The sequence below is a fragment of the Syngnathus scovelli genome, chromosome 6 (genome assembly GCF_024217435.2).
Source record: "Syngnathus scovelli strain Florida chromosome 6, RoL_Ssco_1.2, whole genome shotgun sequence".
NCBI lineage: Eukaryota > Metazoa > Chordata > Actinopteri > Syngnathiformes > Syngnathidae > Syngnathus > Syngnathus scovelli.
The window spans coordinates 8,003,623-8,019,052 of record NC_090852.1 but is presented as its reverse complement, the minus strand read 5'-3'; positions in this window follow the sequence as shown (position 1 = coordinate 8,019,052).

Genomic DNA, 15,430 nt, shown 5'->3' with positions numbered 1-15,430 from the left:
CCACACTTGGCTTATTAGCAAAATACTTGAAGACCCCATATGTCTCCCGTAATTGCCCATGCAAATACTAATGATTTTTGCTTCATGGTGCCAATAGAATTACCTTTGCCTTTTTATTTCTAATAGAGCGATTTCCTTCTCTACCCCTCGTTATTTAAAGTATATGAGGTTGGAATTTCCAGTTCCCAGGTCTGGCCCTGCTTAACTTTCAATATAAGATCAAATTAACCATTCGCATCTCCTTTAATACACTTTACAATTTTACTTGCACCATAACAGCAGGCCAAAGGCAGCAAATAGACCATTTAATCTACCACAGTTTCAGGGAGACCATCACCACTCAGCTAATCTAGCTATCCATCTTATTCAAGGTAATGTTGACTGATGATTGTCAGTGGCACGGAATCCTTACAGGCTGTGGTTGATTTTTCCGGCAAAGCTTCTGCAGCCTGGCTGCGCTCGTGTCCATCATATGTGCACTGACAGATGTCAAGTAGCATCCCGCTTCCACACAAATGAGCAAAGCAACTTTCTATCCAGAAAGTATCTTCCAATGCTTTATCAAAAAAAAAAAAAAAAAAAAACGTAAGATTGAGTTTCCATCTTGTGTCTCAGGCTTGGGAGAGTCACAAGTAAAATGAAGAGGAGATGAATGCTGAGTGAGCCACTTGATCCACCATGCTGCAGCACACTTTGGTCTGTGTGTGAGTGTGTCTGTGTGGACGTCAAATGCTAATAGCTTCCATAGGAATACGATAACAAGGACTGCACACAGAGAATGGCAAATGTGAACTGGAGCCCACTGGGGGAACTAGCAAACACGAAAGGTACTCGGTGCCTTACTGTATACAGTGAATCCTCGCAATTTTGAGCTGCAAAAACTGGCCCACCAAAAATATAGTACATAATTACCCATAGCTGGATTATATCAATTTAAGCAAATATAAAGTGGAAATAAATAAATGAAATAATGCTTACATACTGTAAGGATGGATTAATGTCATTTCAGTTCATTTCAATAGAGAATTTTGATTTGAGTTGTACCATCAGGGAAGCTCTCAAGTATAGTATAATACAAACAGTGCGGTTTAAAGTCGTATTTTGGCAAATTCAGGAGTAATTGAGCAGTAAAGACATCCACCTGTCAGTTTACAAGCGCTAATAAAATCCCGCAAAAACTCGGACGAGGCTCGTGAGATTCTTTCTCAAAGCTGCTGGCATCTGAAAGCGACTGGCTTAGAACGTTAAAACCTTGACCCCACCGTAAAGACGCGAGAAACTGTCGTACATGTAACACTGTACTGAGCTGAGGGAGAAGTAATGATGTGGAATGCATTATTTTCTTAATCAGCTTTGGCACCCTGTGACAGGACGCGCCAATATGTTCAGAAACCCTCTGACATCTGGCTATCATTTTGACACTGTTATAATAATGTTTCGCTTAATTACATTGATGTTTGTAAAGCTCATTATAATACTGTATCATTCCAGATGGAGTTAGTCACAGCTGTAACGGATGTCGTTAATATGTTGATGAACTGTTTGTGTTCGAAACACCAACAATGCAATGCGTTGAGCATCACCAGTAAAAATGCATATAACATTATAAATGTGTGCTAATTCTAAATAGATTTATTGCTGATTTAGAGCAACCACTTGTGTCTGAGTAAAAGTTGTTTGAAGGTTTATTAACATAATGTCTATGCTAATTTTTTGCTAGATCGTCATTGGCGTTCCATTTTAGATCCAAGCATTTGGATACAAGACTGTTTGGAGAAATTATACCCTGTAGTTTGGTTGAACATTTTGGTCTTTAAATACACAATGTGTAATGAGTCAGTTTTTCAGTAAAAATGTAATTGGGAGTGAGCATACTGTGCCTTTTATTTGGAGATGTGTAAAAGAGTTTTTTTTTTCATTTCCTCAAAAGGATGTTGTATAATATTCTCCCATCTCTTCACACTTTGAGAGTGAGAACAGGTGCTAAGGAATAAGTTTAAAATTTCTTTTGTTCAGATTAAGTGTGTTTCAGTTTAATCAGAAGAGGATAAACCCTCAATAAATTTCTTGGGTTGATGAAAAGTCCTTAAATACTTTAACACCAACTTCAAATCTAGCAATCATGCAATAAGAATATAACACTGGTCAACAAATTATTACTGAATGCTTTGATCGGAAATTCAAGTACCTACACTTTTCCGGATTGGATTTTTGCACTGATTTGCACCTCATTTTTATTCTCTTGCTAGCACATCAGGTTTTCTCCATAATAATTTAATAATACAATTATGTAATATAGTATTATATTTTGTAATATTTTATGAAAAGAGTAGCAGGTTCAGGAGAAATTGAAAAATTTGGGGAAACATCATAGCTATAATTTACAAAGCATGGTAAAAACCGTATTGCGCAAGTATTTATAGGGCAAATTTAAAAATGAAAATATCTTAACCCTTGTTGCTATTTAATTTTTTTAGTAAAAAATATCTTAGGGTTGCAAATGTTGGCAAATATTTCCGATTCAAATTAAAACATGCAATGTTTTCAAATCGTGTGTTTTTTTTCTTTCAGTAATATTGTCATAATACTAATCATGCTAAATTTGGTCATGGTAATAGAGTGATGTGAAACTTGTACATTCATCACTGGTCACGTCTTTCCGATTTTCAGTTAGTATTACTCTAATGTACAAGCCTGCAAAAAAAAAAAAAAAAAACCTCTTAGTGCATTGGACTGTATCAAGATGAGTGCTGGAGGGGAAAATGAGTGCAAAGTGTTTCCAGGAGAGTGAAGAAAAAAGATCCTACTTCACTTTCAAGGCTTTTCTTTATGAAAAATTAACTCTGACACTACGGAAATCGAAAATCATGGCTCTTGCTAAAGTGTGTGTCGGCGTACACTGGCGCTGGTGTGCAACCATGCGTGTGTGAGTGTGTTTACAGGGCTGAATACATTTATTTTTAGTGTCCATGACATTGAAATAACAAAGTGGGATAGCAAGAGTAATGATACTAATATCTGTATACACAAACCCAAAATGTGTGCCAAGCATGAGTGACCTTGGGGAACTTGGGTTTGGGTTACTTGAATTTGGTACCTTTGCTGCTTTTTTGCTTAATTATGTTGTACCTCCTACAATTGACAATGAGTGCTGCTCATGTGGCATGTTTTGTAATTACCTTTCACTAGAACATTGAGTGAGCACCACGACAGATTGAGCATAAAATAGCAAACAATGTTAGCAAACTAACTTTCAAAATTGCAAAAATCGCTTGAGTCGACTAGTTTGTTTGTTTTCCAACTAAAATCACCAGAGTGCGTAATTCTTGGAGCTTGACCCAGGATATGAAGTTGACCAGCGTCTTGGAATGTTGGGACCCACATTGTTCCAATCACTTGCATTGAAGTGGGGCTATACTGGATGTCAAATTTTTAACAATTAGATTAGGTTAGATTAGATTAGATTAGATTAGATTCAAATGTATTGTCAATGTACAGCACAAGTACAGTACAGCGAAAAGAACTTTGACATCCAACCAGAAGTGCAAAAAGCAGTAAAGTGCAAAGTAAAAAGAATACTGAGCAGTAGGTACAGTGCAATCAGGTAAATATGAGGTGAGTTATACTATGCGGAATAATAAAACAATTACAGTCAATCAGTAAAGTTTTTTGTGCCCTCGGCCTGAAATGCCTCACTAATCAGACAACACACAGATGGTTGACTACTGACCAGATGCTGTTAATGACTGCTTGACCTTCTGATTCTTTTTAAAAGGTGTCATCATCATGGTGAAAAGATTTATAGCAGTGGCGCAAACGATGAACCACGGTTATGTGGGAGGGTTCACTGTTAGTGAAAAAGATTGAAATGCTCAGTGTTCAATGCTTGCTAACTGGATTTGAACTGCTGAGCACTGAGAGGGCTTTCATAGAGACCTGTGCGTGGCTGCCATCTTGGCAACGCTTGCCTCATCAGCGGCTGTGTGATGTGGCAAAGCGACGTTCACGTGCGTTCAGGCCGAAGGGAGCACTAACGCAAACAGATGAGGATTGATGTCGTCCTCTGTGTCGCCTTGGCAGACGGACCCCCCTCCCATTCAGTTCATCCTCTGTGTCGCCATCTCTCAAGACTTTGGCTGGACTGTTTCCCAGCATGCTTTGGAAAGCCCTTTCAGAAAGGCCAGAGCTCGCTGTTTGGACTCTTATTTAAGATAAGGGCTACTGGATACAAATTACTTCCTGGCTATTTAGTTTTAGGCTAAAGTGTCTGCTTGTTTTTCATATCCTTGGACTTTTCCTATCCAGCCCTTTTCTTTTCTTCTTGTTGTTTGGTGTCTTAAGAGGCCGCTGCCTTCTGCTGCGTTCTCTGAATTAAGTCGTTTCAATTGAATTTCCTTCTTCATATGACTGTAAAATGTTTAGGCCACCACGAGCTTCGTTGTTTATTTTGTCTATATTTTATTTTTATTTTTTTTTTGGGGGGGGGGGGGTCATGCTATTTATTTGTCTTGGTGTCATTTGTTTGTATTTTAAAAAAATCACAGCATTTGAACACTTATGTGCACATTATATGTTCTTAAGTATACTTAATGAGATGCCTTTCCGCTAAATATTTAATTATACAGACACACTAATGCAAGGACATCTGCATCAACCTAACAAAATCATAGAGTGATCCCATCATTGCATATAAATGAAATAGAATAATTGCTATCGAGCAGCCAGTACCTGTATACGGTTGGAGAGTGACTGCACTTGAACCGAATGAGTAAGGACAAGGATAATTTTATGAGGGCTCAATAGAAACAGGAAGAATTAGAATACAATAGAAACAAGACACACTGAACACAGGGCAGAAAAACAAACTAAAAACATTAGGAAGTCTTTTCTTCGCAAAGCAATTTACATGTAAGTGAGGTACACACTGAAAATGTCAAGGGAAAAATAAGTCAGAGATTTTACCACAAAATATTCAGTTGTTCATTACAGATATTATAGCCATTAGTAATGCTCACAAGTGAGAAGGAGAAATTCAGTATACCCACGCACAAAGAAACTGTTTGACATTACCAGTAATGTGTGTGAGGCGAAGGTTTGCTTCTCCAGTTAGACAGTAAGCAAGATTAAGAAGTGTTATGCCCCTCATCACTTATTTGGTTATGAGAAAGGAGACAAATTACATTTAATATAAGACTAATCAGAGCAGAGCGAATAGAACAACCAAAATGCACTTAAAGCAGCTGAATTGTTTATAAAAAAAAAACAATAACAATAATAACATTTTCATGACACGCTTGATCCAACGATCAAGAATTAAGACGACCATGGGTGAAGTTAAGAGGTTGAATGAGATGGGTGGCTTTTATTTTATTTTATTTTATTTTATTTTATTTTATTTTATTTTATTTTATTTTATTTTATTTTATTTTATTTTATTTTATTTTATTTTATTTTATTGACATTAAATGGTGAACGGAGTAATGTCCAAAGCAAAAGAACAGCAGATTTGGACAGAGTGGCACGCATAATGCAATCACATCTCCTGGCTTTAGACAAACCCCAGTGTCCTCCTCTGTTAATCCAACTGTTCCCACATCCATGCTGCCAGGCTGGAATGTGTGTACAGTGCTGGATTGAACACACAAGCCGATAAATGACACCCAGAGAGAGAGCACACAAATGGCTTGTTCACCACCAACATAAAGTCGCGAATCATTGCACGCTGGGGAGAATGTCAATGTTCAAATGACCATGACGTCACCTCACTTCATCTTTATTTAGTAGTAGCTTTCAAGCCACTGCGGTGACTAAGACCCACCGCACACCGCACAATGGTGCTGAATTTGACCGAACTGGAAAATCACTAGAGATCAATTGACAAAACAGCTTGAATGCAGATTTATAGCCTTATTCACTGTCACCGTAGTTTCAACGTGATAAAACGTGGGTGGACTCCCTGTAGTTAATAAAGGTTTACGAAACTAAGACCACAGGAGGGAACATTTTGGCCAAACAGCTTGCTGAGCAGCATTGTCAGGAATTTCAGGTTTATTAATTTGTGACAAGCAAACTAATGTGACAAGCAACTAACCTCAATGTTGCGATGATTTCAACCTCTCTGTTAGTTTAATAGAAATAACTAGTTGAAAAAACAAATTATTTTCCAAGTAATTACATCTCTCATAACCTATCTGATTAAATATTACAGTTTCTTTGTGTCTCATGTACACTGCAGAGTTGCCAATAGCAACCAGTTTGGTGGTTGAAACAGCTGGTGGTGTTAATAAATTGGACGACTTTGTTTTGTGTGTACGCATGTGTGTTTACTGGGCGGTAGCAACATAGATAAGTGGAACTGTGGAGCTCATGGTCCAGTCATGCATAACACAGAAACAGCAATCGAACAGAGGCGGAAAAACAAACCACCGTGACCCAAAACTGGAACACCTGCGATCAAACTCGACCGGTTTCAGTCTCTGGTCTGCCATAAAGAATTTCATGCAAGCATGTAGAAAAAGTTCAGGACAACATGCAACCCTCGGATTAATTAAAAATCACTCAATAGTCTGTGGTCAAGTTTAGAGTTTCCACTGTATGTTGACAACATCCACCTTCACCACCACACCAGCCGCTCTATTTGCTGTGTTTCCCTACAGATACAGATTGCACTTAACCTATAATCTCATGTTAAAGGGCATCATGGAAATGACAACGGTGCTCCCCAAGCCAATAAAGAAGAGCAGGAACCCCTCAAGAGTCCTACCTGACAAGAATTTTAACTGGGGGTAATTTCAAATAATTATGCCTCTTTTGTTAGATGGCAAAAGGTGATCATAGCTCACGGGAGGGAGTGAAGCCAATGGAGATTAACTTTGACACCAAAAGCAGGCACAGGATTTTGTCAGGATCCTTTTTTGAGTGGGTTAAATATCTTCAGAATGTACGTATCACTATGAGGTAGATTAGGGAAAATAGATAATGATGATGATGCCGAAAATGAAAATGGAGTGCACTCATCATCAGCCGCAAAAAGACCACTGTGATTACATCTATTATTATAACTTATGGTGACGGAGGTGACAAAACATAACGCGAGTTGTGCGTTTTCATAAAGTTTTTGTTTTGTATTGTATACACTTTCGGTATTGTTTGTGTGTGCCTAAAAAGTAGGTGGCATGTTTCAAGAAACTCTAGAAAAAATGTTTTTTTTACACTAGCATTATTTTATTCAAGGGTAAAACCAAAATTAATCCAATTTGAATGAAGCTGTAAATCTTCAAATTTTCTTTTGTTGAATCCTGCGCTTGTGTTAGTGGTTTTACGTTTGTGTCACAGTGTCCCGCCTTTCCCAATATGTATCAAATCTTCAATGTGGAAGAAAAAAAAGGGCTCATTTCATGGAAATGTGCTTTTGTGGGCAAATGAACGTTTTGTTCAGAGCTTTCAACCAGCAGGGTAAATACTGCGTGTCCTCATTGGCCTCATTCAGCTAAACCCTTGCTTTGTTAATTGACATAAAAACAAACGCTTGCTAATGAAAGAGAAGCTAACGTTAACCGACAGCACACAGAAACTTATGTTCTCAGTCTCACAGTGTACGAGTGTCTGTGTTTTGATTTAGATTTTTTTTTTTTTGCAGATGTAAATTTTCAAGATTAATCGTGCACAGCTACAACATACATGCGTGCTTAGGATTCAAGGTCATTTCCATTGAAGAGCACTATAGTATTTGTATTGCTTGCATCATCCAGATGACATCAGTGTAATGACAAAAGATCAAGAAAAGTGGACAGTGTCAGAATGAAGAGGTTCTGTTTCAGCCTATGGGAAATAACAGTGTTGATTTACTCCCGTGGGAAGACGAGAAAAGAGAGTGTCTGCCTGTAACCTTGGAGACAAAAATGAATTTTTTTTCTGATCAATTTTAGGTTGGGTTTTTTTTTTCGAAATGATGTACCCAGATTGTTTGTTTGAGACGTACAATGAATACCAGCTGGCAAGATGTAAATTTGAGGGACATCTCAGTGTTTGCATGAGCGTCAAAAGTTTGACTTCTAAACCATGTTCAAATACTCACACAGTTTTGTGAGGAGATGTGTGTGTCTCCTCTGTGGGATTTTGTTTGACTTGTTGCGATGGTGACAAACGCTTAGGAAGAGAGTAGTGGAGAGAAATGCCAATTATTGTGTGTGGTGGTGGTGTTGGGGGGGGCTGCAAAATTGTTAATCTCTTTTCCACATGGGACCAGATGATGCAGCACAAAGCCCGGCACACACTACAATGCCCACCAGATTCGGTCAGGTGCCAAAACATCCCAGATCATGCAAAGAGTGATGGCGACTGCCAAGGAACGTTGTTGCATGCCGACTTCACAAGGGGATAAGCGAGAAAGACTTCAGCGGGGGAATATGTGTGGATAACTAGGCAGAGATCAATGACTCCCATTTGTCCATTAAAGCCCGTTAAAACACTGTTGACAAACCCGCTTGTTAAGTTTCTCACCGGCTCATTTGTCTGGGAACTGATCTTAATAGTGGTGTTAAACTTGTAGATAAATGACAATAGCAGACGGTAAACCAAAATAAAGCTCATACTTAGTTGTTGCTCAACTTGCTCACTACACTTGCAATGTTTATTTTTATTTTTGTTATGTATGTGGTGGAAGCAATCTGGTTAGCGTTCCAAATAGCAAGATATATGTTTTATGTCGTGGTCGGGACAGATTATTTTATACCTACGGATTCGTCTTTGGTTTGTAAATATGTTTGTTGTTAGCGTACAATCTTTTAGTATTTTTTAATGAGATACTTTTGCTCTTCTTGCTTTGACTTTGAACGTCGCCTTAAAATAGGATATGTGTCAATTGATAACTCCCTCTGTACGGAAAAACTGTTGGATGTGTTTATCCTAACAACTATCCAGTTAAGGGAAACGAAAGGGGAAACACCATGTGACCAATTACCCGAAGCGTTTAGCCATGAAAAATTAGGTTATCCTTATCCTCGGTTTACAAGAATTTACAATCTACTGGGTTGGGGATTTACAGCGTTGCTAATATTTATAATCAGTCGGCTTGTGAAGTCCTTTGAGACTTTTGTGATTCATGGCTCTACATATGAACTTGACTTGACCATTAAAATTATAGTTAATGGCGATATCATCAGTAAAGTCACATTAGAATAAAAAAAAAAAAAAAATCTATTTATATATGTTAAATTCTATGCAGCCATTGCATACAGTATATCATATGCCTCACGCACAGCTGATTCCAAAAAAACAAAAAATCCTCTTCCAGTTCGGGGCATCGGAAGCTACAATCACTGTCGAAATAACACACAGCACCTTCATGTAAATTAATGTTGTGCCGTTTCATATCCTTTCAACTGGGGCTCTCATCCATTGACGCAAAGCACTGATGAGCTTAATAGTGCTTTGATTAACCTGACTTCTCTCCTCTAAAGAACCCGGAGTAGGTGAAAAACACCAAACCACAACATTTAAAGTCATTTTACACTTGCACAGAACATGTCTCAGCACAACACGAGAACACAGAGGGACACAAAACCTCAAGGTCCACACTGCCCCCCCCCCCCCCCCTTCTCTCGCCTCTTGTTTGCTGCAGAGGTTTCTCTCGTCGCTATGGTAACTTCGGTTTCCTGCCAAAACCACTTTCACTGCACCACAATTGACACTCGTTCTTTCTTAATTTCCTCTTTTCCCACTCGTGCTCAACTGCGCCATTTCCTGTTTTCACCTATGCCTGTCTCAAAGTTGCGGGGAGGGGGGGGTTCATGGATAACAATTAAAAACCATCAAACTCAAATGGAAAATGAGCCTGAGATAATGAAGGATTTACGGTGCATTGTTTGATGGCTCATGCTTCAACTATCAACAAGCAGGAGAAATTACTAGTATTGCAGGAATCATGAATCGGTGACATTCATTTGAAGGATGCTTCATTATTTGTATACAATGAGATGAATTTTGATTAAGCTCAGAGTGAAGCTGTTTCAACACTTTGCTGTGGCTCGAGAATGTTGATTTTCTTATTAAATTGTGACAGGATCATTAAATCAAGATCATTAGAGCATGATTCACGTTTCCAGATTACCACAGCCTGTATGACTATAACCAGCACATACAATACAGTACACATGAGGAACTTCCATTTATTTCTAAAAAGGCATAGTTACTTAGAATTCAATCAGACAATCAAAATTTGCAAAATGTAACATTACAAGTCCTTTCTGAGGCCTTAGGAAAGTCAAAACAAAACAGGTTTTACTATTCTTTGACCTTGCTGTCTAAATAAACTGTCACTTAGCAACTATCACCATTGGGAATACTGAGTGGACACAAGCAGAGCGGCAGACAATACTTCATAAAAGACACTGTGACCTACACACAAAAAAAAACCTCTCACAGTTCCCTCAGACTATTTGTTTTGCAAGGGAACCTTGTGTATCCTCTCACCGACAGCAGCCGTTATAATTGCGTATGGTGGCCATAGCCTGAGAGAATCTTGGCCCGAATTTTGATGTGTAACCTAATGAGGTCTGGGAAACCACCCGAATGCAATCCGTTTTTTTTTTCTTTTTTCATAGTTTCAATCGAGGAAGGGGCACGGCGACTCCGTGAGGACGAGTCCCCTCTCTGTTTCACACAAAGACTAGCACATAAAGTGCTATTGCACGGCAAGCTAATCACCCCCGAGCCGAGCGGGCAATTTGGGCATAAAGTGAGATTGGAGAATTGGTTGTCAAATTGCAATTGTTAGCGTTTTGAATTGTGGACTTGAATATGAATAAAGTTGTCATTGTTGAGTACAGAACATATTCACTGCAACCGATAATGAGTTGAAACCCTCTGTGCAGTTTGTATGGAAATAAGTTGATCTTTTCACAAAGGGCACTTGTGGAATATACTGGAATCTCAAATAAAACTTAGATGTTTAAAACATTATCATACGGTGTATTTCAGCAAATTTTGTGGACTCTGTCACTGAACATTTAAGTCTTGGTGTTCGGCTCTTCGTCTTAGCTCCTCTCAATGGCACGACAAATATATTTTTTTGTCCTTAAAAAACGTGAAAATATAATGCAATTTTTTTGCATGTTTGTTCTCTCTGGCTGGTGACTAAGTTGACAATAGGACCTAATAGAAATGGGGATTGGAAATTTAGTTCTGAAGAGTGTTAGAAGGATGTTGTTGTTTTTTTACATAAACATTCAGAACTGAAAGGAAACAAAGGCAAGATTATTTTGTGGGTAGTGCAACTAAGATCTCCATTTATATGCTCCCCAGACAGATTATCTGTGTTCATCACATTCCCCATTAACAATGAGGTGTTTTGGGACTCCCATCAATTTGAAATGTGCATGTCCAGTTTCCCTGCAAAACTAAAAAAGGGGCTGTTTTCCTGACTCATAGGGTTGTTAACCAACTTGCTGGGTAGCTGTGGACTCAGGTTGAGTTCTGTTCCATTACAAGTTTGATCTATGACTAAATTGGCCCCAAAAAAATTCGACATTCAAAAAAACCGCACGAGACGCCAGATAACAGATAACAGCTTGGAAAATTCTAAAGTTGGTGCACTCAAAAGTCCAGGTACCCCACTACTATCTGACAAACAGCCAAGCTTCACTAATATCACCGACCTGCATCTACATAACAACAGACACATAGCATTTCCCTCACCCACAAATTTAACTGAAAGGCCAGAAAAGAAGTAATGAGATTCTCAGTTTTCTCACTTTATATTGCCCAATGGCTGAATCGTGATCAGTGTTGAACTTGCTTGCACTACACGAAAGATGACATATTGTTTGCTCACATTTGGCTCAAGTTGCACGGCAACCGCACACCATCTTGTGCTTCACAGACTGCAGTTATCCACTCCATCCTGTCATCTTCTCCAATATGTAACAGCGCAATGTGGCACAGCAATATGTTTGTCTGCTTTGGTATGTGTGTGATGGAGTGCCTTTATGCATGACGGCTGAATTTTGCTCATTTCCATTAGAGGCTGGCTGACTGGCTGTACCGCACCGTCACCCGCTGCGTGATTGCTGTGTCCCAGAACATAGTGTAGTCAAACTTTACCTTTTTTTTTCCACCTGAGATGAGCATCTTTGCAATCGTTTGTAAGGTGTAATGACTAGTTTAGCTTTAGGTTCATTGGTTGTTGTTTTTATTATCCTGTTTGGTTTTACATTGGGCACAGTGTGGTAACATAATCAGAGAGTATTTAAAATTAAACAAGAATTTACCAGCACTAAATGCAATAGTAGCTAAAGGATTCTCAAATGCTCCAATCTGTTCTTTTTAGGATCACTTATTTTTCTTGGTAAGTGAATGATGCAGGTAAGACCAACAGTAACAGTCAAGGACATCCAATTCTCACCTCTCGGAGACTCTTCAAGTCCGTTGCAACCTGCCGATGACACGTGGAGGAACTGTATCGATCGATTATCATGATGAAGGTGACTGTTAAAATACCAATTCTAATCAACCGCCAAATATTTTGGTCCATTCATGGATCGAAGCTGCGTGTCATCAGCAGGTTGCAACAGAGATGTATCTGTCACAAACGGATGGAAATGGCGACCAAGTGCAGCTTGGACCAGGGTTTATTGGCGGAACTCAAAATACAGACTCGGTAAACTGACATGACTTCCCAACCAAAACATACTTGAAACCGACAGGAACCAAAAGGACATGAAGACGACACGACAACAAAACAACAATGATCCAACGAGGGGTGAGGGACAGACAGGACTTATATATACAACAGGTAACAAGAGGCAGGTGGGAATAATCAAACTGATCATGGGCACACAGGAGGGGAGGGGCGAGCACACAGACAGAAACCAAGACAACCGACACATAGTGGAACGGCTGGGGACAAGACGTGACAGAACCACCCCCACAAGCGACGGCTCCCGACGTCCCAAAAAGACAGAAACCCCCACGTGGCGAAAGGGGGGCGGGGAGGTAAGCGCACCGGTTCAAGCGACCTCACTGGCCATGGCAAAGTCCTAACCACGCTCGGCGGCAACTCTAGGGACATGAACCGCGCTCTGCGGCAACTCGGGGACATGAACCGCGCTCGGCGGCAACTCGGGGACATGAACCGTGCTCGGCGGCAACTCAGGGGACAGAACTGCACTCGGCGGCGTTCAGGGACCCAGGACCACAATCGCAGCATACACTGGGGGACCTGAACCGCAATCGGCAGCAACTTGAGGGACAGAACTGCACTCGGCAGCGTTCAGGGGCCCAGGGCCACAATTGCGGCACACACTAGGGACCTGAACCGCAATCGGCAGCAACTTGGGGGACAGAACTGCACTCGGCGGCGTTCAGGGGCCCAAGGGCCACAATCGCGGCACACCGGGGACCTGAACCGCAATCGGCAGCAACTCAGGGGACAGAACCGCACTCGGGCGGCAACTTGGGGAACAGAACCGCACTCGGGCGGCAACTTGGGGAACAGAACTGCACTCGGGCGGCAACTTGGGGAACAGAACCGCACTCGGGCGGCAACTTGGGGAACAGAAAATCACTCGGGCGGCAACTTGAGGGACAAAACCGCACTCGGGCAGCAACTCAGGAGCAGAACCACAATCGGCGGAAACTCGAGGACAGAACCGCAATCGGCGGAAACTCGGGGAAACACAACCGCACTCTGCGGCGACTCGGGGAAACAGAACCGCAATCAGCGGCATACGAAAGTCAGCGCCGCAATCGGCGGCATTTGAAAGTCCAGACCGCAATCAGCGGCAATCGGAAGGCGGAGCTGTGGCAGCAGCATGAGCCACCACGCGCCACAGCAGTAGGAGTGGGGCCAGGGACGATCGCGGGTCCGGCGCAGCTGGCTTGAAATCTGGCGACGCCCGCAGGTCCTGCAACGCTGGGATGGCGCCGGGAGGCATTCCGATAGCGGCCGCGGGTCCGGCGTCGCGGCAGTGAAGTCCGATGACGGTCGCGGAGGCGATGGTGCCGGGAGGAACTCCGATGGCGGCCCTGAGTCCGGCGTCGCTGGAGCAAGATCCGATGGCGGCTGCGAAGCCCATGGCGCTGGAACATGCTCGGACGACGGACGTGGATCGGGCGTCGCAGCGGGAGCCGATGGAGGAAGGTCCAAGCGCTGGTCGCTGTGATGGTTGGATCATTCTGTCACGAACGGATGGAAATGGCGACCAAGTGCAGCTTGGACCAGGGTTTATTGGCGGAACTCAAAATACAGACTCGGTAAACTGACATGACTTCCCAACCAAAACATACTTGAAACCGACAGGAACCAAAAGGACATGAGGACGACACGACAACAAAACAACAATGATCCAACGAGGGGTGAGGGGCAGACAGGACTTATATACACAACAGGTAACAAGAGGCAGGTAGGTATAATCAAACTGATCATGGGCACACAGGAGGGGAGGGGCGAGCACACAAACAGAAACCAAGACAACCGACACATAGTGGAACGGCTGGGGACAAGACGTGACAGCATCCAAATTGCAAGCGTCACTGACATCCACGAAAATTTTCATGGATTAAAAACTTGTAAATTTTGCCATTCAGCTCTTGCATGTTATACGGAAAGTGCTGAAAATCCAAAAAGTGGGAAACGTGCATTCAAAAGTTTGGAGAAGGTTCAAATACCATATTTTCCGCACTATAAGGCGCACCTAAAACCTCCAATTTTCTCAAAAGCCGACAGTGTGCCTTATAATCCGGTGCGCCTTATATATGGACCAATATTGAGCCACTACAGCAGGCGTGTCCAAATATATGGATTTATATATGGGCAAAGTTTTAAAATGGGCCATTCATTGAAGGTGTGCCTTATAATCCGATGCGCCTTATAGTGCGGAAAATACAGTAAGTTCACCTGTAAAAGTTAGGGTGCACCCTAACTCTACACCCTAACTCTACACCCTCAGCAGGATCCTCGAGGGTGCATGGGAGTTCGTCCAACCAGTCCACGTGTTTTGTGGACTTGGAGAAGGCGTTCGACTGTGTCCCTCGGGAGGTTCTGTGGAGGGTGCTTCGGGAGTACAGGGTGCCGAGCCAACTGATAAGGGCGGTTCGGTCCCTGTATCACCAATGCCAGAGTTTGGTCCGCATTTCCGACAGTAAGTCGGATTCCTTCCCAGTGAGGGTTGGACTCCGCCAAGGCTGCCCTTTGTCACCGATTCTGTTCATAATTTTTATGAACAAAATTTCTAGGCGAAGCCGAGGCGTTGAGGGGGTCCGGTTTGGGGACTTCAGCATTGCGTCTCTGCTTTTTGCAGACGACGTGGTGCTGTTGGCTTCTTCAGGCCGTGATCTCCAGCTCTCACTGGAGCGGTTCGCAGCCGAGTGTGAAGCGGTCGGGATGAGGGTCAGCACCTCCAAATCCGAGTCCATGGTCCTCAATCGGAAA